Source organism: Saimiri boliviensis, chromosome 5, assembly GCF_048565385.1.
Source record: "Saimiri boliviensis isolate mSaiBol1 chromosome 5, mSaiBol1.pri, whole genome shotgun sequence".
Classification (NCBI taxonomy): Eukaryota; Metazoa; Chordata; class Mammalia; order Primates; family Cebidae; genus Saimiri; species Saimiri boliviensis.
In genome coordinates this window covers 46,363,754-46,389,612 of record NC_133453.1, presented here as the reverse complement: position 1 = coordinate 46,389,612, position 25,859 = coordinate 46,363,754, and the positions used below count along the sequence as shown (strand labels likewise).

At 34.8% G+C, this 25,859-nt stretch overlaps 2 long non-coding RNA genes across 2 annotated transcripts in view; both read left to right on the top strand.

The window, feature by feature from the left end:
* LOC141584566 (uncharacterized) overlaps positions 1 to 25,604 on the top strand; it is a 65,915-nt gene extending 40,311 nt beyond the window's left edge. The window contains exons 5-6 of the long non-coding RNA XR_012517668.1: positions 22,722 to 22,959; positions 23,422 to 25,604. This is a non-coding gene — a long non-coding RNA (uncharacterized LOC141584566). The remainder of the gene's footprint in view (positions 1 to 22,721; positions 22,960 to 23,421) is intronic.
* On the top strand, positions 6 to 13,782 carry LOC141584568 (uncharacterized). Its single transcript, XR_012517671.1, has 3 exons — positions 6 to 120; positions 799 to 878; positions 12,629 to 13,782. It is a non-coding gene; the product is annotated as an uncharacterized LOC141584568 (long non-coding RNA).
* Positions 25,605 to 25,859: the final 255 nt, after the last annotated feature.

The window sequence follows — 25,859 nt, the reverse complement described above, 5'->3', positions numbered from 1 at the left end:
AAGCTGGAGTACAGTAGCATGATCTTGGCTCACTGTAACCTCCACTTCGCGGATTCAAGAGATTCTTCTGCCTCAGCCTCCCGAGTAGCTGGGACTACTGGTGCACACCAACGTGTCCAGGTTTGTTTTGTTTCGTTTTGTTTGTATTTTTACTAGAGACGGGGTTTCAACATATTGGCCAGGCTAATCTCAAACTCCTGACCCCATGACCCGCCCATCTTAGCCTCCCAAAGTGCTGGGATTACAAGTGTGAGCTACCACGCCAGAAGGGCAAGTATTTATCAAAGATAATCAGATTATTGATTCAAGCTGTCCATGTGATATAAGATTGAAAGGAGACTGTAGTGATCCAGAAAGATAATACAGAGAAAAAGATGACTTTCTAATTTTCTATCTTTGTTCTATTTAAACTGATAAGCAACTTCAGCAAAGTCTCAGGATACAAAATCAATATGCAGAAATCACAAGCATTCCTGTACACCAACAGCAGTTTCTTATTAATTTAAACATACAACTTCCAGATGACCTGGATATTTAACTTTTAGGTATATAGCATGGATAACTGAAGACCTATGTCTATACACAAAGACTTTTAGTTAAGTAGTCTGGTAACTTATAAACACCAATTCTGAAAGCATGCTACATTTTTTTTTTATTATGGGTGTTTTGTATATAACTATGTTTTTAACAATAGATTGTGAGTAAATGTGTTGTTTCTTTTATACTATTGTGGTTAAAGAGCCACTTACTGCGCATTGCTCACCATTTCTTTCTCCTTTCACTCCTTCTTCTTGAAAGCTTCAAATTACAGCTCCAAGACAGAAAAAGACTGACTTCCTATTTCACCTTATATAGAGCTGCATTGAATTGTGTTGTGGGTAAGAAATGAATTCATTTTAATTAAGCCTTTGAGATGGATTTTTATCTGTTAGAGCATCTAGTGTTACCTTAACCAATATTGATAATTGTTTTCATCTGTAATTCAGCTGATTTATAAACACCACAAACAGAAAATGTTGCCTAATGCAGAACAAAATTCCCAGATTATTTGCCAGAAGCACACTATATATACTCTGTTATCCAAAAACATACATTTTATTTCTAAATTAAGTATTATTAATAATAGTTCTTAGTCTGCTTTCTCACAAATTCTGAGTTAGAAAGTGCTTATTTTCCCCATTATCCAAGCAATGATTTTCGCAATTAGATTAGGTAATATGTGACAATAATCACTGAATTAAAAGACAGAAATCAAGTAAGCCATATGATTGCTCCAGCTTACTTCCTCGGGAGAGTAAGGTGGGAAAACCCAAGTGGAGCTTGGAAAACTCACAAAGTTAGCGAGATGGATTTGAGAGTTTATAAAGAATAAATTGGCCAGAATGTGTAGAGTATTGGGAGAAGAGATCGTCATAGAGAGAAAGATCCAGAAATCTCCAGATGGTATCTCTTGAGTCTTTACCTGAGTATTCATCAGTGCAAGTGTATAAGAAAACTACCCAAGCCTAAAGAAAAAAGAATCCCACAAGAATGTATGGGACAGAAAAGCCAAAACATATTATCTAATGTTAAAAGGGAAATTCTTAGGGGCAATTTTTATGATCATATAACAATTCTAAATGCTTATGCACCAAATTGAAGAGATTCACAACACGTGAACAAAAACTGATACAACAGGAAGGAGAAATCGAGAAATCCACAACTTGAGTCAGAGGTTTCAATATTCCTTTCTATCACCAAGCACACTGTTTTTTTTTTTAAAAAAAAGCATTTAAAAATGCTTTTAAGCATGGCCTAAGAAAATGAATACCACTTGTTAGTAAAAGTATCAACACAATATCTAGGAAGATCTAATAATGGGCCAGGTGAGGTGGTTCATACACGTATTCCCAGCACTTTGAGAGGCCAAGGAAGGTAGGTCACTTGAATCCTGCAGTTTGAAACCAGCCAGGGCAACACAATGAGACCCTGTTTATATAAAAAATACAAAAATTAGCTGGGTTTGTTGGTGCACACCTTTAGTCCCAGCTACTCAGGAGGCTGATATTAGAGGGTCACTCAAGCCCCGGAGGTCAAGAATACATGAGCCTTGATTGCACTACCACACTCCAGCCTCAGCAACGGAGCAAAATACTATCTCAAAAACAAACACCCCAAAAATCTACTGACGGGATTATAAAATTTATCTATATTTATATTTTTTGAAATTTGGTAGATCTATATTAAAATATAGATGTATAATTGTAGTCTATTTTTAGCAAATTCCATCAAATACAGTCCAAATCATTAGTCTTCATACTTAACCAATTGAGAAATAAGCACCAAGCCACATGAAGCTAACACAGCCCTTTTATTGTTGATAAAATAATAAAATAAAAGGGCTAAGGTGAAAGTAGATCTTGATGAGAAAACCAGGTTAGTCTGCTAACAGAGCTGCCTGGAACAGCATGCCAGGCTAGGGCAGATGCCCATCTACCAAAGTACAGACCTATTTATTCCTGGGACAACAGAGCCAAATGTGCTTTTCTGTGAATAGACAGAATTTAAGAACCATAAGGACAGAGCCAGACCTAGTGTGCTTGCCCTTCCCTAGCCACATTTACAAAACAGACAAGCCACAGCACCTTTCCTAAAATGGATTTAAGAAAAGATGTAGACTGAGGCTGAGAGTGTTTTACTAATAGCCTTCTTCTGCACGAAAGAAAACAACAGGTCAGAAGTACTGCCTGTTTAAATAGAATTTTCCAAACTGTCTACATTAAAATATCACTCAAAATTCAGGTACTTTTTATTATTAAAATATGTTGAGATACAATAATATTATTCAATTCAGCTGAATAATAATCCGATTGCTATATTTGTGTTTACGCTAGAAAATATTCTCAAATATTTTCTGAACATATACAGTTCAAATAACATGTTAGAAACGTCATTTAAGAGATACAGATATTAATCACAGATGTTTTGTTTTTCCATGAAATATTCTAAAGAAGGCACACACATTAAGTCAGAGAGACATATTTCAAATAAGTACCTACGGGGAGTTTTTCTTAACACTCTTTCTGTAAATAGAACATGCTCTGGAAAATAATAGCTTTGGTATACTAATCAGTAAATTGTCTATGGCATTCTGACAAGATTTTGTCTGGCATGTAATGTGCACAATAATCCAGAAAGGTCCCCCAGACACACAGGAAATATAGCAAATCAAATTCTCTTTTTAACTAAATGTGTCAGCAATGGTGGAGCATCAATAAGTAACCTCTCTTGAAATCTGAGGTGACTCTTCAGAAATGAAAAGGAGACAAGAGGAAGACCTTTGTCAAGACAAAAGCATCTTAGCATGAACATATTATGAAAAATTGAACTAAAGACAAAACACAGATTTAGAAGATTAACATTGCATCCAGAAGAATTGCCTTTTGCATGCTAACAGTTATCGGCATTTGGCCTCTCATTAGCTTCTCTGCTTTTCACAATGGAGCAGTGGCTGTTCTTTGAAACACTCAAACTGCCAAACGGAAATTTTCAGACATGATATTTAACTATGTCAAGGGTCAAACTAAGCAGACAAAGACCAATGTCTGTTTTGTTTAAAATAATTGGAATAGAAAAAGATAGAGATGGAAATGAACCAAGTGTTCAAAACCGATAAGACTAAATGGGAAGCACAATAAAAAATCATGGAGAACAAAGAAGGTAAACGAGCTCTTTTAATATGTGAGGCATAAAGAAGACTGCCTTAGAATTACTTAAGGATACAGTTGAGCAGATTATAGCATGTCAAACCTGATGTACAGAAAACTTAATCATGGACTTCATTATTTAATTGAGAAAAATAAAGAATCTTAAAATTAACTGTTCTTTTTGTCATAAGATTATATAGTGTGTGTATGTATGTGCATATGTACACATACATTCATCTTAGCACAGCCAAATTCTATGCTATTCTTGGATAATTACATTTTATAAATCCTTGATATTACTTAGAAGAACAGAGATTCTTAATATTTTCTGATAATTTTAATCAAATAATAGATTTTTAAATTCACTGCCATACGAAAGGTTTTGTTAATGTAATTCCTTTCAAAATTATCTATTTAAAAAAAGTATTAAAAAATGTAAAATATGGTCTCCTTTAAAAGTATATTAATGCATATACTTTATTTCCCTCAAGAGATCAATTGCAATTAGATAGCGTAGTCCTATCCAGTGTCACCCTTGACTGCACAGTGTAGGCTGACCAACAAGTGCTCAGTCATTTATTCAACCTTGGCAGGTAACTTTAGGCATAATGTTATATTTTGGAGCCAGATAAAAAGTGGCTGACTTAACATTTATGTGATTTGATTGCTTACAATTCAGGCATTATGAAATCTTGGAAAACAGCATAGTTTAGATGGCAATAGCGGCCATCTATCAAAGCTTTGGTTATAGCTTGAAGTGGCCATCTCCATGCTGTAGTTAGGTTCTGGGCGGAGGAAACACAAATGGTTCCACAATGCATATATTCTCAGACCTATAGAGATGTACAATAAATGTAACTTTTATTCACTTGAACATAAAATCAGTTTTCCACTTTGGCCTTTATACTTCAGTTAATCATTGGCACAAAATGTTCTATATCAAACGTTAGTAACATTTAATACTTGTTATATAGACTGAATTGTGTTTCCACCTCATAAAATTTTTATGTTGAACCCCTAACCTTTATTTTGACTGCATTTGGTGACAGGCTCTTTGAGTAAGTGATTAAGGTTAATGAGGTCAGAAGGCATAGATCCTGACCAATACGGTCAGTGTCCTTATAAAGGGGAAGAGGTACCAGGGATGTACATGCACACAAAAAAGGCCATGAGGACATGATAAGAAGAGGGTGATACCCCTTTTATCATTTTTTATTGTGTCTATTTGATTATTCTCTCTTCTTTATTAATCTGGCTAGTCGTCTATATATTTTGTTAATCTTTTCAAAAAACTAGCTCCTGGATTCATTGATTTTTTTGAAGGGTTTTTAGCATCTCTTATCTTCTTCAGTTCTGTTCTGATCTTAGTTATTTCTTGTCTTCTGTTAGCTTTTGAATTTGTTTGCTCTTGCTTCTCTAATTTTTTTTGTTTTTCTTTCTTTTTTTTTTTTTTTTTTTATTGAGATGGAGTCTTGCTCTGTCACCTAAACTGGAGTGCAGTGGTGTGACCTCAGATCACTGCAAACTCCAAGTCCCGTGTTCAAGTGATTCTCCTGTCTCAGCCTCCTGAGTAGCTGGAACTACAAGTGTGTGCCACAACATCCAGCTAACTTCTGTATTTTTAGTAGAGATAGGGTTTGACCGTGTTGGCCAGGATGGTCTCAATCTCCTGACCTCCTGATTCACCCACCTCGGACTCCCCAAGTGCTGAGATTATGGGCATGAGCCACCACACCCAGCCTTCTCTAGTTCTTTTAATTGTGATGTTAGGGTGTCAATTTTAGATCTTTCCCACTTTGTCCTATGTGCTGTAAATTTCCCTCTCAACAGTGCTTTAGCTGTGTCCCAGAGATTCTGGTATGCTATGTCTTTTTTCTCATCAGTTTCAAAGAACTTATTTATTTCTGCCTTAATTTCATTATTTACTCAGTAGTCATTTAGTAGCAGGTTGCTCCCTTTCCATGTAGTTGTGCAGTTTTGAGTGAATTTCTTAATCCTGAGTTCTAATTTGATTGCACTGTGGTCTAAGAGACTGTTTGTTATGATTTAGTTCTTTTGCATTTGCGGAGGAGTGTTTCACTTACAGTTAGGTGGTCAATTTTAGAATAAGTGTGATGTGGTCATTAGAAAATGTATATTCTGTTGACTTGGGGCGGAGAGTTCTGTAAACATGTATTAGATCTGCTTGGTCCAGAGTGGAGTTCAAGTCATGAATAGCTTAGTTAATTTTCTGTCTCATTGATCTGTGTAATATTGACAGTGGGGTGGTAAATTCTCCCACTATTATTGCGTGGGAGTCTAAGTCTCTTTGTAGGCCTCTAAGAACTTGCTTTATGAATCTTGGTGGTCCTGTATTGGGTGAATATGCATTTACGGTGGTTAGCTCTTCTTGTTATGTTGATCCCTTTACTGTTATGTAATGCCTTTCCTTGTCTCCTTTGATCTTTGTTGGTTTAAAGTCTGTTTTATCAGATATGTAAAATACCAAGCATCAATACCAGGCATTAGAATCAAAATAAAGTGCTTGATAAACTAAGAGATTTAAAAGTAGGAAATTTGGGGTTTTACACAAAGGAAATGCAAAAAAAAAAAAAAAATGTAATGATGTCAACTGCTAGATGAGTCTTTTAATGAAGTCTTTATATACTTTAAATATTCTGTGAAGCCTTGCTGTCTAAATATTGTGAGAGAGTAGCTAGCATTCTCTAAAATGTAATAGAAATAGAGAAAATAAAATTAAGTCAAAGCTAGTAATTTTTCACATGTGGCCCTAGAGTGAGCCCATCCAATTTGTAGTTAGTAACTTAGGTTTTGATACTGAAGCCTTAATAGTCAAAGTGATAATTTACAACCTGACAAATGAGTCCTGTAAAGTGTTTCTATACCGTGGAATGTCATAGAGATGGGAAAAAAGGTTCAATTTCCAAAATGTGAGGAGCAACTTGAAAATCTGGAAAGCTTGGTACCAGAAGAAATTTAACAAGGTTCCATTATGTGACAGCAATGAGGGAGAATAAATTCAAGAGCTTTTATTATTAAGACAACAGAGCAACAATTAGTAATACCACCAGGGAGCCTAGTGTAAGCCCAGGATATATGTTGATCCTCTGGGAACATATATACTTCTATAACCCCATTTTTCTCTAGCTCTTGCCAGTTGCTGCATTCTAATATGTTTATAATAAATATAATACTGCAAAGATCACCAGCTAATGTCCATATGTACATAGTACAAGACTTCAACTCACTGAGAAAAATTATCGTTTTCCTCAGCCTGCATTTTTGCATTACATGTACTTGTCAGGATAGTCATCTTCTTTTTTGCACATACCTCCTCATATTTATTGTTTGCTACTGACAAAATTTCATAAAAGCATTACTTCCCAACTGCCTCTGTTGCTGATGTTTCTTCTTAGTGTTCTCATCCCTGCAAAGTCTCTGCACCTAAGCTGGTAATGAAATTCTTCTTCATCCCCCTTATGTCACAATTTTTCACCACTTATTTTCCACTTCTTCAAATGTAAGAGTAATACTTGTTCTCTGTTCACTTTTTACTGCCCAGCATGAAATCGGCTCAGTGACTAACTTTTAACATTTATTTTTTAATTTGGGCATCTCAGATGTCCAGAAACTGGTAGAAATAGTACCCCAAATTTCTATATATTCCTTACTCCTATTCTTCCCTCCACCCTCTTTCAATCTCTCCCATCCCATCTCTCTCTCTCTCTCTCTCTCTCCTTGTCTCTGCCTCTGTCTCTGTCTCTGTCTCTCTGTCTCTTTTTTTATTGTACTTTAGGTTCTGGGGTACATGTGCAGATCATGCAGAACTGTTGCATAGATACATACATGGCAAGGTGGTTTGCTGCCTTCATCCCCCCATCACCTATATCTGGCATTTCTCCCCATGTTATCCATCCCCAACCTGTTGTTGGGAGTGTAAATTAGTTCAACCATTGTGGAAGACAGTGTGGCACTTCCTCAAGGACCTAGAAATGGAAATTCCATTTGACCCAGCAATCCCATTACTGGGTATATATCCAAAGGATTATAAATCATTCTACTGTAAGGACACGTGCACACTAATGTTCATTGCAGCACAGTTTACACTAGCAAAGACCTAGAATCAACCCAAATGCCCATCGATGATAGACTGGACAGGGAAAATGTGGTACATATACACCATGGAATATTATGCAGTCATCAAAAATGATGAGTTCGTGTCCTTTGTAGGGACATGGAATCTGGAAACTATCATTCTCAGCAAACTGACACAAGAGCAGAAAATCAAACACCTCATGTTCTCACTCATAGGTGGGTGTTGAACAATGAGAACATGTGGACACAGGGAGAGGAGCACTACACCCTGGGGTCTGTTGGGGGGAAATGGGGGAGGGACGGGGGTGGGGAGGTGGGGCGAGATAGCATGGGGAGAAATGTCAGATATAAGTGAAGGGGAGGAAGGCAGCAAATCACACTGCCATGTGTGTACCTATGCAACAATCTTGCATGTTCTTCACATGTACCCCCAAACCTAAAATGCAATTAAAAAAAAGAAGAGAAAAAAAAAGTTCCTGTTTCTCCACATCTTCTCCAGCATCTGTTGTCTCCAGATTTTTTAATGAATGTCATTCTAACTGGCGTGAGATGGTATCTCAATGTGGTTTTGTTTTGCATTTCTTTAATGACCAGTGATGACAAGCATTTTTTCATATGTTTGTTGGCCTCATATATGTCTTCTTTTGTAAAGTGTCTGTTCATATCCTTTGCCCACTTTTGAATGGGTTTGTTCGTTTTTTTTCTTGTAAATCTGTTTTTGTTCTTTGTAGATTCTGGATATTAGCCCTTTGTCAGATAAGTAGATCGTAAAAATTTTTTCCCATCCTCTTGGTTGCTAGTTTACTCTAATGATTGTTTATTTTGCTGTACAGAAGCTCTGGAGTTTAATTAGGTCTCATTTTTCTGTTTTGGCTTTTGTTGCCAATGCTTTTGGTGTTTTAGTCATGAAGTTCTTGCCTATGCCTATGTCCTGAATGGTTTTGCCAAGGTTTTCTTCTAGTGTTTTTATGGTGTTAGGTCTTATGTTTAAGTCTTTATTCCATCTGGAGCTAAATTTAGTGTAAGCTGTCAGGAAGGGGTCCAATTTCTGCTTTCTGGACATGACTAGCCAGTTTTCCCAACACCATTTGTTAAATAGGGAACCCTTTCCCCACTGCTTTTTTTTGTCAGGCTTGTCAAAGATCAGATGGCTGTAGATGTGTGGCGTTACTTTCAAGGTCTCTGTTCTGTTCCATTGGTCTATATCTCTGTTTTGATACCAGTACCATGCTGTTTTGATTACTGTAGGCTTGTAGTATAGTTTGAAGTCAGGTAGTTTGACGTCTCAGGCTTTATTCTTTTTGCTTAGAATTTTCTTGGCTATGCAGCAATCTTTTGGTTCTGTAGAAACCTTTTGGTTCTGTATGAAGTTTAAGGTAGCTTTTTCAGTTCTGTGAAAAGGGATATTGGTAGCTTGATGGGGATAGCATTGAATCTATGAATGACTTTGGACAGTATGGCCATTTTCATATTCATTCTTCCTAATCATGAGCATGGAATGTTTCTCCATCTGTTTGTGCCCTCTCTTATTTCCTTGAGCAGTGGTTTGTAGTTCTCCTTGACGATGTCCTTTACATCCTTTGTTAGTTTTATCCCTAGGCATTTTGTTTTATTTGTAGCAATTGTGAATGGGAGTTTGCTCTTGATATGGCTCTCTGTCTGTTACTGGTTTATAGGAATGCTTGTGATTTCTGCACTTTGATTTTGTATCCTGAGACTTTGCTGAAGTTGCTTATCAGTTTAAAAAGATTTGGTCTGAGACGATGAGGTCTTGTAAATATACAATCATGTTGTCTACAAATAGAGCCAATTTGATTTCCTCCTTTCCTAATTGAATATCCTTTATTTCTTTTTCTTGCCTGATTGCTCTAGCTAGAACTTCCAATACTGTATTGAATAGGAGTGGTGAGAGAGGGCCTCCTTGTCTAGTGCCAGATTTCAAAGGGAATGCTTCCAGTTTTTGCCCATTCAGTATGACACTGGCTGTAGGTTTGTCATAAATAGCTTTTATTATTTTGAGATATGTTCCTTCAACACCTAGTTTATAGAGAGTGTTTAGCATAAAGAGTTGTTGAATTTTATTGAAGGCCTTCTCATCATCTATTGAGATAATCCTGTGTTTTTTGTCTTTGGTTCTGTTTATGTGGTGGATTACATTTATAGACTTGTGTATGTTGAACTAGCCTTGTGTCCCTGGGATCAAGCCTACTTGATCATGATAGATAAGCTTTTTGATGTGTTGTTGCAATCAGTTTGCCAGTATTTTATTTTTTTGCATCTATGGATTTTTGCATCTATGTTCATCATGGTTATTGGCCTGATGTTTCTTTTTTCGTTGAGTCTCTGCCAGGTTTTGGTATCAGAATGATGTTTGTCTCATAAAATGATTTGGAAAGAATTCCCTCTCTTTTGATTGTTTGGAATAGTATCAGAAGGAATGGTACCAGCTCTTCTTTGTACATCTGGTAGAATTCAACTGTAAACCTGTCTAGACCTGGACTTTACTTGGTTGGTAGGCTATTAATTCCTTCCTTAACTTCAGCCCTTGTTACTGGTCTGAACAAGGTTTCAACTTCTTCCTGGTTTAGGTTTGGGAGGGTGTAAGTGTCCAGGAATTTATCCATTTCTTCCAGGTCTACTCGTTTATGTGCATCGAGCTGTTTGTAGTAATCTCTGATCGTAGTTGATATTTCTGTGGAATCTGTGGTGATATCCCTTTTTTTTTTTATTGCATCTATTTGATTCTTCTCCCTTTTCTTTTTTATTAATCGGGCTAGTGGTCTGTCTGTTTTGTTGATCTTTTCAAAAAAAATCTCCTGGATTTATTGGTTTTTTTGAAGGGTTTTTTGTGTGTCTCTATCTCCTTCAGTTCAACTCTGATCTTAGTTATTTCTTGTCTTCTGCTAGCTTTTGAGTTTTTTTCAATCTTGCTTCTCTAGCTCTTTCAGCTCTCTCAATTGTGATACCTTCCTGACACCTTACAATAAAATTAACTCCAAATGGATTAAAGACTTAAACATAAGACCTAGCACCATAAAAAACACTAGAAGAAAACCTAGGCAAAGCCATTCAGGACATAGGCATAGGCCTGGACTTCATGACTAATAACATCAAAGGCATTGGCAACAAAAGCTGAAATGGACAAATGAGATCTAGTTCAACTCCAGATCTTCTGTACAGCAAAAGAAAAAAGAAACAATCATTAGAGTCAACTAGCAACCAAGAGAATGGGAAAAAATTTTTGCAATCTACCCATCTGACAAAGGGCTAATATGCAGCATCTACAAAGAACTAATACAGATTTATAAGAAAACAAACAAACAAACCTATTCAAAAGTGGATGAAGGATAGAACAGACAGTTTTCAAAAGAAGACAGATATAAAGCCAACACACATATGAAAAAATGCTCATCAACACTGGTTATTAGAGAAATGCAAAACAAAACCACATTGAGATACCATCTCTCACCAGTTAGAATGATGTTCATTAAAAAATCTGGAGACAACAGATGCTGGAGCAGATGTGGAGAAACAGGAACACTTTTACACTGTTGTTGGGAGTGTAAATTAGTTCAACCATTGTGGAAGACAGTGTGGTGCTTCCTCAAGGACCTAGCAATAGAAGTTCTATTTGACCCAGAAATCCCATTACTGGGTATATACCCAAAGGATTATGAATTGTTCTATTATAAAGACACATGCACATGTATGTTCATTGTGGCACCCAAATGCCCATCAATGATAAACTGGACAAGGAAAATGTGACACATATACACCATTTAATACTATGCAGCCATAAAAAACAATGTATGTGTCCTTTGTAGGGACATGGATGAATCTGGAAGTTATCATTCTCAGCAAACTGACACAAGAACAGAAAATCAAACACTGCATGTTGTTGCTCATAGGTGGGTGTTGAACAATGAGAACACATAGACACACAGAGGGGAGCATCACACACTGGGATCTGTTGGGTGGGGCAGGAGAGGGCCAGTGGGTGGTGGGAAGGTTGGGGAGGGATAACATGGGGATAAATGCCAGATATAGGTGATGAGGAATGGAGGGAGCAAACCACATTGTCATGTATGTACCTATGCAACAATCGTGCATGATCTGCACATGTACCCCAGAACCTAAAGTGCAATAAATAAATAAATAAATAAATATCAAAAACAAAAATAAAATGAAACCACAACAACAACAAAAAAATTCTGTCCTTATCATTCACCTTTCAAACTGAGTAGGAAAAGAATAGTGAGGGAATTAATGCAAACCAAATTGTACAGTTTTATTAAGAAGTGTCTTAAGGGACTAACATACAAAAACTGGCTTTGTCAGTAATCTTAACAGTTAAAGCTTTTGTTTTAAAGATGCTTAATCAACAATTGTTATACTAGAGTTAATAATTGACACTGAGATTATTTAATATGAACTCCTAAAAAGTCAGTAGTGACTGTGTCTAAAGGTGTAAAAGTACTAAGAAATTATATTTAATATAAAATAAATTATAATTGAGAATGGTTATTTTTAGTGTAAGAATTAATATTACATACAAATATATAAATGTTTATGTATATATGTTTATATATATATATATATATATATATATATATATATGTGTGTGTGTGTGTGTGTGTGTGTGTATATATTTTTTTCTTTTCTGGTCACAGTTCCTAAAGAACGCCAGAAGCAATGCACTTTAGTAGCAATGTGTACCTCTATTTGCTAGAATATGGCCTCCAATTATCATTTGCATCTTAACGGTATTAGAGCTACTTGGGGGAATGTTTGATTCCAAATTTAAAGTAGGGGGTTACAATGTAAGTCTGAACATTCTGTTGTACCAGAAAACCAGGAAAAAATTGAGCTGTATCAAAAGGACAAAGAAGCCAGTTTGAAGTTGCGTCTACTGACAAAAGGTAAGTTAAGTTGAATAGCACATAAAAGAAAGACTGTTATTAATGAAAACACATTTCACATGCAAAAGTCCATTAATACAGAATGATATTCAAAAAAGCAAAATCAAGAGAACAAATAGGTAAATAAAATTTTATGTGCCACAGTTTTAAGTAACTATAACAACAAATACTTTCTAAAACTGCTTAAAGAGAAGAACGTAGGCATTGACATAGTTCTAGAGTAAGAAATGTATAATTCTAGTTGGTCAGAGAAAGATAATTTTAACAAGAGAGCGGCAATTAAAGTTAGAAAAAATAATAGATTTAGAAAATTACAATTTTGTAATTGTAATCATTGATTCAGACAATAACTGATGATAAAACAATTAGCTGAAAGATTGTCAAGATAACTCCTATTTATGTTATACTAAACTATCACTTTATGAATTTCTTGTTGTCTACAATGGATGGAGCCAACCTTCATCATCCTACTCAGTGTTCAATCTTATTATCCCTCAACCCTAATCCAAGTCTTTTCCAACAAGAATTTCATAGCACCACATGTGAAGTACTTTTGCAAAAAATTCTTTGACCTAAATCCATTTAATCTATTAGATCTAATGTCCTTGTTACAGTAATTCAGAGGAAGAATAAACAATTAATGTGACAACACTCAATTTCAGAAGTTGCAGCATTATAGGAGCTCTTCAAGAAGACAATACCACAGAGAAAATAAAGGGTATGTGTGTGGCTTATAAGTCTTTGTTTGTATGAGTGTTGTGCTTTGGATTAAAGCTATTTAAGAGACAAAATAACCAAATGTAATGTATGGTTCTTGATGAATACAAATTTCATAGAAATCAGCACAAAAGGCATTTGGTGAATAACTGGGTAAATGTGACCAGAAACAGGTTTTAGATAATTAGGGAATTATTTATTTTGTTAAGTCTGAAAATGACCTAACGGTTACATTAGTTTAACAATTTATTTTGTACACATGCCAACTGATTTCTTTATGTCTGATATGTTTTGTAATTGTAATTTGTTTTAAAAGACTTCAGTAAAAACATGAATAGGTGGATTGAATGTAGCCAAATATTAACAGTTGCTCAATCTTGTTGATGTTGGATACAGGTACTTATTAAACTATTCTCTTTTCTTTTCTGTATGTTTTAAGTACACATCACAAAAAGTATAAGAAGAAAAATAAGTATTAATAAAGCAAATTTGCCCTGTAGCCAACTTGTCAGTTATTTATATTTCAATTTAAAATTGGATTTTAATTATGTTGTAAATATAAATGTGTGTTTGAGATAGTCTGAGACCAAGCTTATCCCAAGTTATGTTAATAGAACAAAATTTGTAAAAATATACCAGAATACCTAAGGACAAACCCCCAAACCTGGCTGATTCTGCCAAGGTATATCACCCATATATTAACTGCTAGGAAAAAATCAAATGTCCTGTTAACATGCTAATTATGTTTCTGAATGCAAGAGTGAAATACCTACATCTAGTCATCCTTTCTGAATTAGCATAGAATGTTCTATCAGTTTAATACTGTGTTACTTTGAAAGGTCTTTGAAGAGGTAAGCCTATGATATAGAGAAGGATATTATGAGATAGACAGAGTATGGAAGTTGAACAGAAATATAGAACTCCTATTCTGTCACTGCTGGCCTCTCCAGGATAGTTCTGTGTCTATAAAAAGGAAAGGATTTATATGGCACAGCAGTAAGAATGTCCCACTTTGAAATTAAGATGCTTGCTCTGAGTATGTACTGTACAAGGGAAAAGAGAGTGACAAATGAAAAAATAGCCCAAGAATGGTGTGGCATGAAAGAAGGTAAGTTAAAAAAAAACCTTCCTTTGACACAGTCCTGCTACAACTAGTGCCTTATGCTACACCCATACTTAGTTCAAAACATTCTGGAACATGTCTCCCAAGAACAATGCTTTATTTTTGAATGATTACCAAAATCTTAAATTCAAGCATTTCTCTTAATCCTTAATTGGCTTTACTTTAGTTATCATATAACTAAATATATGTTATAACTTATATGCACACACACACATATATATATATACACACACACACACACATACATATATATATTTGAATATATGTTCATATGCTGTATTTTTAAAAACCTTGACATACGCTCTGAGGTGGGGGCGGGTGGTGCAGAGGGAATGAATTCTAGCATGACACCAAAACTAGTAGTTTCATATTCAAAACTATTCAGCTTAATGTATTATTTTTGTCAGGAAGGGTTGATGGCTTAGAAAATACATTTTTTTAAAATTCTCTTTTCTATTCTCTAACACCTTTTCCCTGGCCTGTAACCTGAAGTACCTGATTGTTCCTTAGAGAATCTGACAAACTTATTACGTAAATATATAATTATAAATCGTGTACAAAGCATAAAATGTTCTAAATTATCCTAAATTGATTTTTTTTTAATGTCAAAGCTGAGGCACTAGCAGTTCTGTAGAGTTTTCAGATTTAAGTACTAAGAGTCTTGACATTTTCAGGCTCACAGCAGCTGTTTTATTCATCCATCCTGATAATTATAGGGTATATAAAAATGTGTATATATTCCTTGCTAGGTCAAAAGATAACCATCTCTTGTTTTATATATTATTATTAATAATGATAACTTTATCTGATATATTCTTCTATTAAATAACTTGATTTAATAGAAGAATATATAACTATATAAAGACTCATTGATATTTATGAAATAACTTCTATTTTATAACTTGGATATCATGTTGGTTTTAAAACTAGCTGAAAAAATACAAAGCAATTGCTTTATTGTAATGTCTTATTATACATCATCTATGCGGTCAGAACTGAGAAAGTCATTATAATAGATGCAAAAGTGGTATCTTGTGAGGAATTTTGGGGCTAAGACCAACTGTTAGGAAACCTGAAGCAGAAATTTTTGTCCTATTTTCCTGATTTTACTAAAAAAAAAAAAAAGATAGATAATATAATAAGGCCCAAGAACTACTGCTTTTGCAGCCTGATAATGCTAATAGGAGACGTAATCTTGTGTTTAATAAAAGAGGAAGCTCTCCTGTTCTCCTCTGGGAAAAGAAATAGGCAGGTTTGCAATGCTGGGTAAGTTTCAGTTTGTGATCTCAATGTGATTTTCTATTTTAAACAATACGTATACTCTGGGATATTGAAATTAAAAAACAATTAGTCACTGGTTCTTCTTAACCGTGAGTATGGAATATTTATTCATCTGTTTGTGTCCTCTCTTATTTCCTTGAGCAGTGATTTGTAGTTTTCCTTGAAGAGGTCCTTCATATCCCTTGTTAGTTGTGTTCCTCGGTATTTTATTCTCTTTGTACCAATTGTGAATGGGAATTCACTCATGATTTGGCTCTCTGTTTGTCTTAGGTGTATAGGTATGCTTGTACTTTTTGCACATTGATTTTGTATCCTGAGACTTTGCTGAAGCTGCTTATCAGCTTAAGGAGATTTTGGGCTGAGTCAATGGGGTCTTCTAAATATACAATCATGTTGTCTGCAAATACAGACAATTTGACTTCCTCTTTTTCTAACTGAATATCCTTTAGTTTTTGTTTGTTTGTTTTACCTGATTGCCCTGGACAGAACTTCCAATCTATGTTGAATAGGAGTGGTGGGGGAGGGCATCCTTGTGCCAGTTTTCAAAGGGAATGCTGCCAGCTTTTGCCCATTCAGTATAAAATTGGCTATGGGTTTGTCATATATAGCTTTTATTATTTTGAGACACATTCCATAAATATCTAGTTTATTGAGAGTTTTTACCATAAAGGGCTGCTGGATTTTGTCAAAGGCCTTCTCTTCATCTATTGAGATAATCATGTGTTTTTTGTCTTTGGTTTTGTTTATGTGATGGATTACATTTATAGATTTGTGTATGTTGAACCAGCTTTGCATCCCCAGGATGAAGCCGACTTGATTGTCATAGATAAGCTTTTTGATGTGCTGTTGGATTCGGTTTGCCAATATTTTATTGAGGATTTTTGCATCAATGTTCATCATGGATATTGGCCTGGAATTTTCCTTTTTAGTGTGTCTCTGCCAGGTTTTGGTATCAGGGTGATTTTGGTCTCATAAAATGAGTTAGGGAGGATTACCTCTTTTTGTATTGTTTGGAACAATTTCAGAAGCTAAATGGTACCAGCTCCTCTTTGTACCTCTGGTAGAATTCGACTGTGAACCCGTCTAGTCCTGGACTTTTTTTCTTTTTTTTCTTTTTTTTTTTTTTTTATTAATTGCTGCCTCTAGTTCAGACCTTGTTATTGGTCTATTCAGGGACTCAAATTCTTCCTGGTTTAGTCTTGGGAGGGTGTAAGTATCCAGAAATTTACCCGTTTCTTCTAGCTTTACTGGTGTATTTGCATAGAGGTGTTTATAGCATTCTCTGATGGTAGTTTGTATTTCCATGGGATGGGTGGTGATATTCCCTTTATCTTTTTCTATTGCATCTATTTAATCCTTTTTTCTTTTGTTCCTTATTTGTCTGGCTAGTGGTCTATCTATTTTATTGATCTTTTCAAAAAACTAGCTTCTGGCTTCATTGATTTTTCTGAATTTTTTTTTTAATATCTCTATCTCCTTCAGTTCTGCTCTGATCTTAATTATATCTTGTCTTCTGCTAGCTTTTGAATTTGTTTGATCTTGCTCCTCTAGTTATTTTCATTGTGATGTTAGGGTGTCAATTTTAGATCCTTCCTCTTTTCTCTGGGCTATGGGAGGGATAGCGGGGGGTGGGGGGATTGGAGCAGGATAACAGGAAAAATATCTAATGTAAATGACAGGGGGAATGGATGCAGTAAGCCAATATGGCACGTGTATACATATGTAACAAACCTGCACATTCTACACATGTACCCCAGAACTTAAAGTACAATAAAATAAGTATATATTGTCCAAAAACGTGAAGAATAAAAATAAATTTAGTCACTGGAAACAAAATATGAAGTGAAAGTCAATAAATAATCAATATAAGATAGAAAAGTATATAAGACATAAAACCATGAAAAATAAATGTAAACTCAGGATAATAAAGAAGATCTTTCAACAAATAAATTTGAGGAAATAAGGGCTAGATGTTTGGAGTATCGCATTGATTAAAACAAACTCTACAAGTTAGAATCTTATTGCCTCCGGGAAAAAAATATAAAAATATAATTTCAACATAATGTATAAAATGCAATAGTACAGTTAACATAAGGATTATAGGAATAACAAAAGGAAGACCCAAACATTTCAGAGAGACAGGAGACGAGGAAGGAGCAGATTCTTAGTGGACAAGTGGAACTGATTGATATTAACAAAGGAAAAGGAGAAAATTCAAAAAGAATCATTGTCACCAAGGTCAGAGGCATCAAAGAATATAATATATGGAATTATTTGATACTGAAGAATTATAAATGTAAAAGATGGAAATAGTAATAAGGCTTGGAATATGGTTAAGTTTTCGATCTTGAATGTTGTGCCATTGAATCTATAGATTTCTTTGGGAAGTGTAGCCATCTTACTGATATTTGCTCTAATATCAGTGATGGACATTTGGGTTGGTTTCAAGTCCTTGCTATTAGATCTTCAAATTCATAAACATGTGCTGTCCTACCATGTATTTTGGTCTTAAGTTTCTTTCAGCAATGCTTTGTAGTTTTCTGTGTCTTTCACCTCCTGGTTTAAATTTATTTCATTTTATTTTTTTTAATATACTTTAAGTTTTGGGATACCTGTGCAGAATGTCCAGGTTTGTTCCATTGGTGTACATGTGCCGAATGTGCAGGCTTGTTCCATTGGTATACATGTGCCATGGTGGTCTGCTGCACCCATCAACCCTTCATCTAAGTTTTAAGTCCAGCATGTGTTAGGTGTTTGTCCTAATGCTCTCCCTCCCCTTCCCCCCGACCCTGCAACAGTCTCTAGTGTATGATGCTCTCCTCTGTGTCCATGTGTTCTCAATGTTCAGCTGTCACTTATGAGTGAGAATATGCGTTATTTGCTTTTGTGTTCCTGTGTCAGTTTTCTGAGGATGATGGTTTCCAGCTTCATCCATCTCCCTGCAAAGGACATGAACTCATACTTTTTTTATGCCTGCATAGTATTCTATGGTACATATGTGCCACATTTTCTTTATCCAGTCTATCATTGATGGGCATTTGGGTTGGTTCCAAGTCTTTGCTACTGTATATAATGCTGCAGTAAACATACATGTGCCTGTGTCTTTATAATATAATCATTTATAATCAGGTATACACCCTTGGTACTGGTACCAAAACAGATACATAGACCAATAGAACAGAACAGAGGCCTCAGAAAAACACCACATATCTACAACCATCTGATCTTCTACAGACCTGAAAAAAAAAAAAAAAAAAAAAAAAAAAAACAATGGGGAAAGGATTCCCTATTTAATAAATAGTGCTGGGAAAACCGACTAGTCATATACAGAAAGCTAAAACTGGATCTCTTCCTTAAACCTTATACAAAAATTAACTCAAGATAGATTAAAGACTTAAATGTAAAACTTAAAAACATAAAAACCCTAGAAGAAAACCTAGTCAATGCCATTCAGGACATAGGCATGGGCAAAGACTTCATGACTGAAACACCAAAAGCAATTGCAACAAAAGGCAAAATTGGCAAATGGAATCTAATTAAACCAAAGAGCTTCTGCACAGCAAAAGAAACTATCATCAGAGTGAACAGGCAACCTGCAGAATGGGAGAAATATTTTGCAATCTTTCCATATGACAAAGGTATAATATCCAGAGTTTATAAGGAACTTAAAAAGATTTACAAAAAAAAAAAAGGCAATCGAAAAGTGGGCAGAGGATGTGAACAGACATATTTAAAAAGAAGACATTTATCTGGGCAACAAACATGAAAGAAAGCTCATCATCACTGGTCATTAGAGAAATGCAAATCAAATCCACAATGAGATACTATCACATGCCAGTTAGAATGGCAATCATTAAAAAGTCAGAAAACAACAGATGCTGGAGAGAATGTGGAGAAATAAGAACGCTTTTATGCTGTTTGTGGAAGTCTAAATTAGTTCAATCATTGCGGAAGACAGTGTGGTATTTCCTCCAGGAGATAGAACCAGAAATATTTGACCCAACTATCCCATGACTGGGTATATATCTAAAGGATTGAATTTATTTATAAGCATTAATTCTTCTGTATGTTTTTGCATGTAAGTCATGTCTTCCTAATTTCCTTTTTTGGATTAATTGCTGGGGCGCTGAAACACCACTAATTTTTGTACAAAAGGAGCTTTTTGATATGTATGCACAAAGGGCACACCCGTTGGTAATACAAAGCTGGGAATGCAAAAATTAATGTAGAGAAACACTTGATCTTTTATTTGAGCATTGGTGTAGCTGATACTCTTACAATGTTACGTCGGAGTTATCAAAAGTCTTAGTTAAGAGGTGATGAATTCAGTTTTAAGTCTAGTGAGATTTAAGTAATTGCGTATGTTCAAGGCATATCCAAGCTTTAGTTTTATATACCCTAAAGTAAAGATGTAAATTATAAGCTTCTTCTATCTTATAGTTAGTATTTAAATTGTAAAAGGTAGTTTTAATCTCCAAGAAGAGCTTTTAAGACAATGATTATTGACCTTGTGAGATACACATAAAATTTTATATTTTTGATCATCTCTCTTGAAATATGTTTATGAAAAGTATTTTACAAATGATTTTGAGATTCCTTGAGTCATGCTTCAAAGGTTAATGATCCCTGATAAAGAAACACTTTTTAAAGTAAGTAGAGAAGGAAAGGTGAGTGTACCTGAGAAAAGCAAAATGTCAGGGAGGATCTACAGCGGAAACAATACTAAGTGGATTTCTGAGACCAGAAACTCACAAAGAGAGAAAAATGAAACAAGACATAGTAGAGAATTTTAATGAGAATAAAATCTTTGCAAAATGTTCAGAGAGGGGAAAAAATGAAGTATACATAAATGTTAGCAATTTAAAAGCATTAGTTACCTTTTGTTTAGAATATTAAATAAGCATTAAAGATGGGAGCCAGCTTTCAAACAGATAAGGATAGATTGACAGTTGAAAATTTAGACTTGGACACATATGCATACCTTTTGAGAACTTCATATGAGAGAAAGGGGAATCAGGCTACAGCTAGGGAGTCATGAAATCAAGGGCTAGAAAAACAGTAGCATGTACTGTACATTAATTGGAAGAGAAAAGTAAGAACAAAATCTGAAATTTGAATATTTGGCAGAAGTACTGTACAACAGTCATTTATATAACACATGGCAGAGAAGATTATTTAAAATCATAATATTCAACAGGCATTTATATGTATAAATACAAATTCAAAATAATGACACAGAATTGGAAGATAACATCTGTTTTTTTTTGTTTTTGAAACAGAGTGTCGCTCTTGTTACCCAGGCTGGAGTGCAATGGCACGATCTCGGCTCACCACAACCTCTGCCTCCTGGGTTCAAGCAATTCTCCTGCCTCAGCCTCCTGAGTAGCTGGGATTACAGGCAAGCGCCACCATGCCCAGCTAATGTTTTGTATTTTTAGTAGAGACGGGGTTTCACTATGTTGACCAGGATGGTCTCGATCTCTGGACCTCGTGATCCACCCGCCTCGGCCTCCCAAAGTGCTGGGATTACAGGCTTGAGCCACCGCGCCCGGCCTAACATCTGTTTACATTAGTTCGTAAAGGTGTTTTCTTTATCCATCCCTAGTGTCTTACAGACTTTTCACAGTGGAAACCCAAAAGGGTAAGCATGAACTTTATAAACATAGACAACAAATTAAGTAAAGTAAAAACCAGAACAAAATAGTATTCCACCAGCAGAGAAAAAAACATATGAAAACAATTAAGAAATAATAAAACAAACAAATATAAAATTTTCTAGAACTTGATTCCCTTCATTCATCCCCTCATGGGAGATTTGGCCATCAGTGAATGTAACATCTAAGTTAGCATTAAATATATGTGTAACTCGTATATGTTGTACACTATATATTTTTTTTTACTCCTCTTTCTCAATATTGGGATGTTTTCCTCAGTCCTAATGGAGAAAGAAGATAATGATAGAAGTTTCTGAGTAAGCAAAAAATTCTAAAATTCAAAGCACAGGTGCAGAGACTGACTTGAACAGCTGCAGGAAGTCTGGTCAAAAACAATTTGATGATGAGTAATTGGGTCAAAGATAATTTGGTAAATATGACTAACTGGTAGAAATTATTTCCAGTTATTGAATTTTCATAGGTTGTTAGTTTTAAAATTTCCACTTTTTAGCAAGTTTCTGTATTTAAAGTAATTTATAAATGTTATAATAATCCTTTCATTATTGAAGATAAATTATGTTTATTTTATTTTCTAATTTAGTCTCAGCAATATATTAATGTTATGAGATACTTCAAATGAAAATAAGTTAAAAACAACCAAATGTCCAAAATTTTACTCATTAGGATATTATAAAATAAAAAAGTTTTAAATTATGGCCTAATAAATCTCAATGACATTTTACATGACATAAAGGCATTTAGAATAAAATGAAGAAACATCAGTTAAATAACAGTATTTTAGGTAATTAAAAATATTTTTAGCCATTTTCACTAAAAAGAAAAAAAAATCGTATTTATACAGGCAAAGCTTTATAATTCTTTTAGAGAGAATTACAGAATAGGCCTAGGATATTCTTCAATCTCAACCTTAAAATTTAAAATGTCATGTAAAATTTATAAACAAGTAAAAAATAGTTGGAGAAAATAATATTGGTCAAAATGGGGTTAAAATACTCAAAGACTCATCTGGTTTCTACCAGAATCCTGACTGTGATTCTCACACATTTGAAAACCTTTAGGCAACTAGTAGACAGAAATATCAACATTGCTCAAATACTGAATTCAGGATTTCTGGCAAATGCAAAATGAATTAAAAACTAGGTTCTCTTCTAGATTGGGATCCTTTAGAATCCACTGCCACAAAAATTCCTGATTTTTGCTAATCTAAATTAACATCTTCATGCAGTTCTTAGCGTGGAAATCTTCGGCTTCAAGTTTAAAGTAATGCCCTGCCTCTGAAACTGCCTTGCCTTACAACTGTGGTTTTCCACAAAGCAAGAAGAGTTTGAATTAGCAAGCAAAATGCATTCGGGAGAGAAAATAAGCACCTACAACAATTCAGCCAGAAGGATATACAGATTTATTAAGTTTGACACCCTGAGCAACAGCTGAACCCTTAATCCTTGGACTGTCTACATTTCTAGGTAATGAAAGATGGAACATTTCCTTTCTCCCCATTCTGAGGGATGAGACCCAAGACAAGCAGTGGGGAGGTTGTGCTTTAAATGTCTCATAAAGTGAGGTCTACTATACATCCTAGAAGATAACTTATTTTTCTCTCTCTCTTGTCCTTGCTCTTGTGCTCACGCTCGCTCTCTCTCTCTCTCTCTCTCTCTCTCTCTCTCTCTCTCGCTGTCTCTCAAATTAGATATTATAATATTTATGACCTTAAAGATTCTTGGATTGCTTATTTATTTTAACTAAAGTAAAGCTAACGGGGCATTTGTCTAGTGGAACAAGATGCACAGAGCCTTAAGCTTTCTATCATGTGGCTGGGCAAGAGGGAACGGAGTTAGAATGGGTAATTCCTAGTGCTTACTACCATTTTAATCCTTGAATATTTGTCTTTGCAACTAATAAGAGTATTCTTGTTTACTGTCTTTTAGGATTTCATAAAGAAGAATGCCTAATTTTGTTGGACTTTCCAGATGAGTAAAATACAAATGACATTCAAAAGTTAAATATAAGTCACAAAAATTATCTTAGAAGTTATCCTACTACTTCTAGTACACAGTGTTGATATGGACTGTGTACTAAGGCAGATCTTGTATATAATCATATAGCCTAAGAGGAATGAGCACTAGCTATTTTATTATTGCTGGTATTGTTTGGTAATATTCAGGACATTAATAATCTTGTGTACAGTGGATTGAGGGAATCACAGATTTTCTAGAAAATAGACTGAGGAAAGAGTAGCTGATGAGGGAAATAAAGACAACAATTATACGAAACTTTTTTCCAAAAAATGATTTCAAAAGGTAGAAGAAAGATAATCATTAATTGTCATAAATCTTGGAGGGTTTTTTGTTATTCCTGTTTTTTGTTTTTATTTATTTAGACATTAACTTAAGTGAGTGAGCGTAGAAGAGAGGGTGGAAAACCAATAAACCCATGGAACAATGAAATGACCTCATTGTGCATTTTTCAGAAGAAAATTTTATACAAAATAAATAATTAAGCTTAGAAATGAGCAGAGATGCCTTTGTTATTACGCTAGAAAAGATGAAAAGAAAGTATGGTTGCACTTAAGTTCATAAGTTTAAAGGAAAATGAAGGATTTTCAACAGCTTCACCTGTGTGAAGCAGTAGTAGTAGTTGTTGTTGATGTTGTTTGTATAGACTCTCAAACGGTAATTACTAGGCCAAAATGAGTACACATTTCTAATCCATTTTAGACATATGAGCTAAGTGATTTTCAGGGGTAAAGTACTAATTCACATGCTTTAGTAGTGTATCAATGGATATAGCTATTCTTTTATCTCCAGGACTCGGCAGGATTCAGCAATCATCAATGTATTCAGTACGAGTTACTTGTGTGTGACTGTTTTATGTAATAGTGAAGAATGTATATGCATTTTTGCTCTCTTACTCAGTTAGGGAAAATAGATGATATACCGGACACATAACAAGCAATACCTATTCTACCTATCAATCAATCAATCACCTATCTATCTATCTGGGTATACTGAAGCAATGATCCCCAGGGATCAATTTTATGGAAGACATTTTTTCCGTGGTCTGGTGGGGCACAAGGGATGGTCTGAGGATGATTCAAGCACATGACATTTATTGTACAGTTAATTTCTGTTATTACTACATTATAACATAAAATGAAATAAATATACAACTTACCATAATGTAGAATCAGTGGGAGCCCTGAACTTGATTTTCTTCAATTAAACAATTGATTTGGGAGTGATGGGGGACAGTGACAGATCATCAGGCATTAGATTCTCATAAGGAATATACAACTTAGATCCCTTGCATGCATAGTTCATAACAGGGTCTGTGCTCCTATGAGAATCTAATGGCACCAGGGATCTGACAGGAGCCAGAGGTCAGGTGGTAATGTGAGCCATGGGGAGGAGTTGTAAATGCTGATGAAACTTGCTTACTTGCCAGCTATATCTATGTATATTACTAGGTGGATGTAAATAGACATAAATCCAGATTCTATTGACATCAACAAAGACAACAATGTAGGATGGTTTTAACATAGGAGATGTACACACACACACACACACACACACACACACACACACTTGGGAATCAATTGAGAATAGAAATAATAAAGGGTAGAATTATAGGATTTGGTAACTGAAAGAGAAAATGTGGTAGAGAAATATTTAGGAGGTAGAAATTGTAACTATTGCTTCACTTAAACATGTAATTTATTTGTACCTATTATCTTTGAACAATCTTCCAAAGCAGCTGCCCAGATACTGAGTTGCTATAGGGAATGAAATACTTATCCTAGAGATATGCATGGTCACTACTATTTAACTCTCAGGTGAATCTGCCTCATTTACAGCATCAAATCTGTGTCTTCTGTGATTCCAATTTCAGCTCTCCTAAATGAGACTAGGGACCAATAGCTAGAGCTCAGAAATCCTTTTCTAGTTAAACATGACTCTATTTAAAAATTATGCATAGCCTTGAAACTAAATGATGGATTTAAACTTTCTAAAGGAGTTCCATTTTAATAGTCTGTGGAGAATTTTGAAATTATCTTTACTCAGGTACCTTTGTGGTTTGAGTTCTAAATCTCTAAATAACTAAAATTCAAATTATCTAAAAGTATATTTTTGGGATTTTTTTTTTTGAGGCTGTAGGTTTTTACCTTGAGCTATACCTCTTTTATATTTTCATTTATTTATATTTTTATTTGAATTAGTCTTCATAAAGCCATGATCATTAGTAAATACTTCTTAAAAATTTAAACAACTCACAAGCTTAAAGAAATTGCAGTTGTTTACAAAATTGGTGAACTTTGTAGTATTTGTTGTTTTTTCTCCTTTTGATTTTACATGATCAGAATACAATT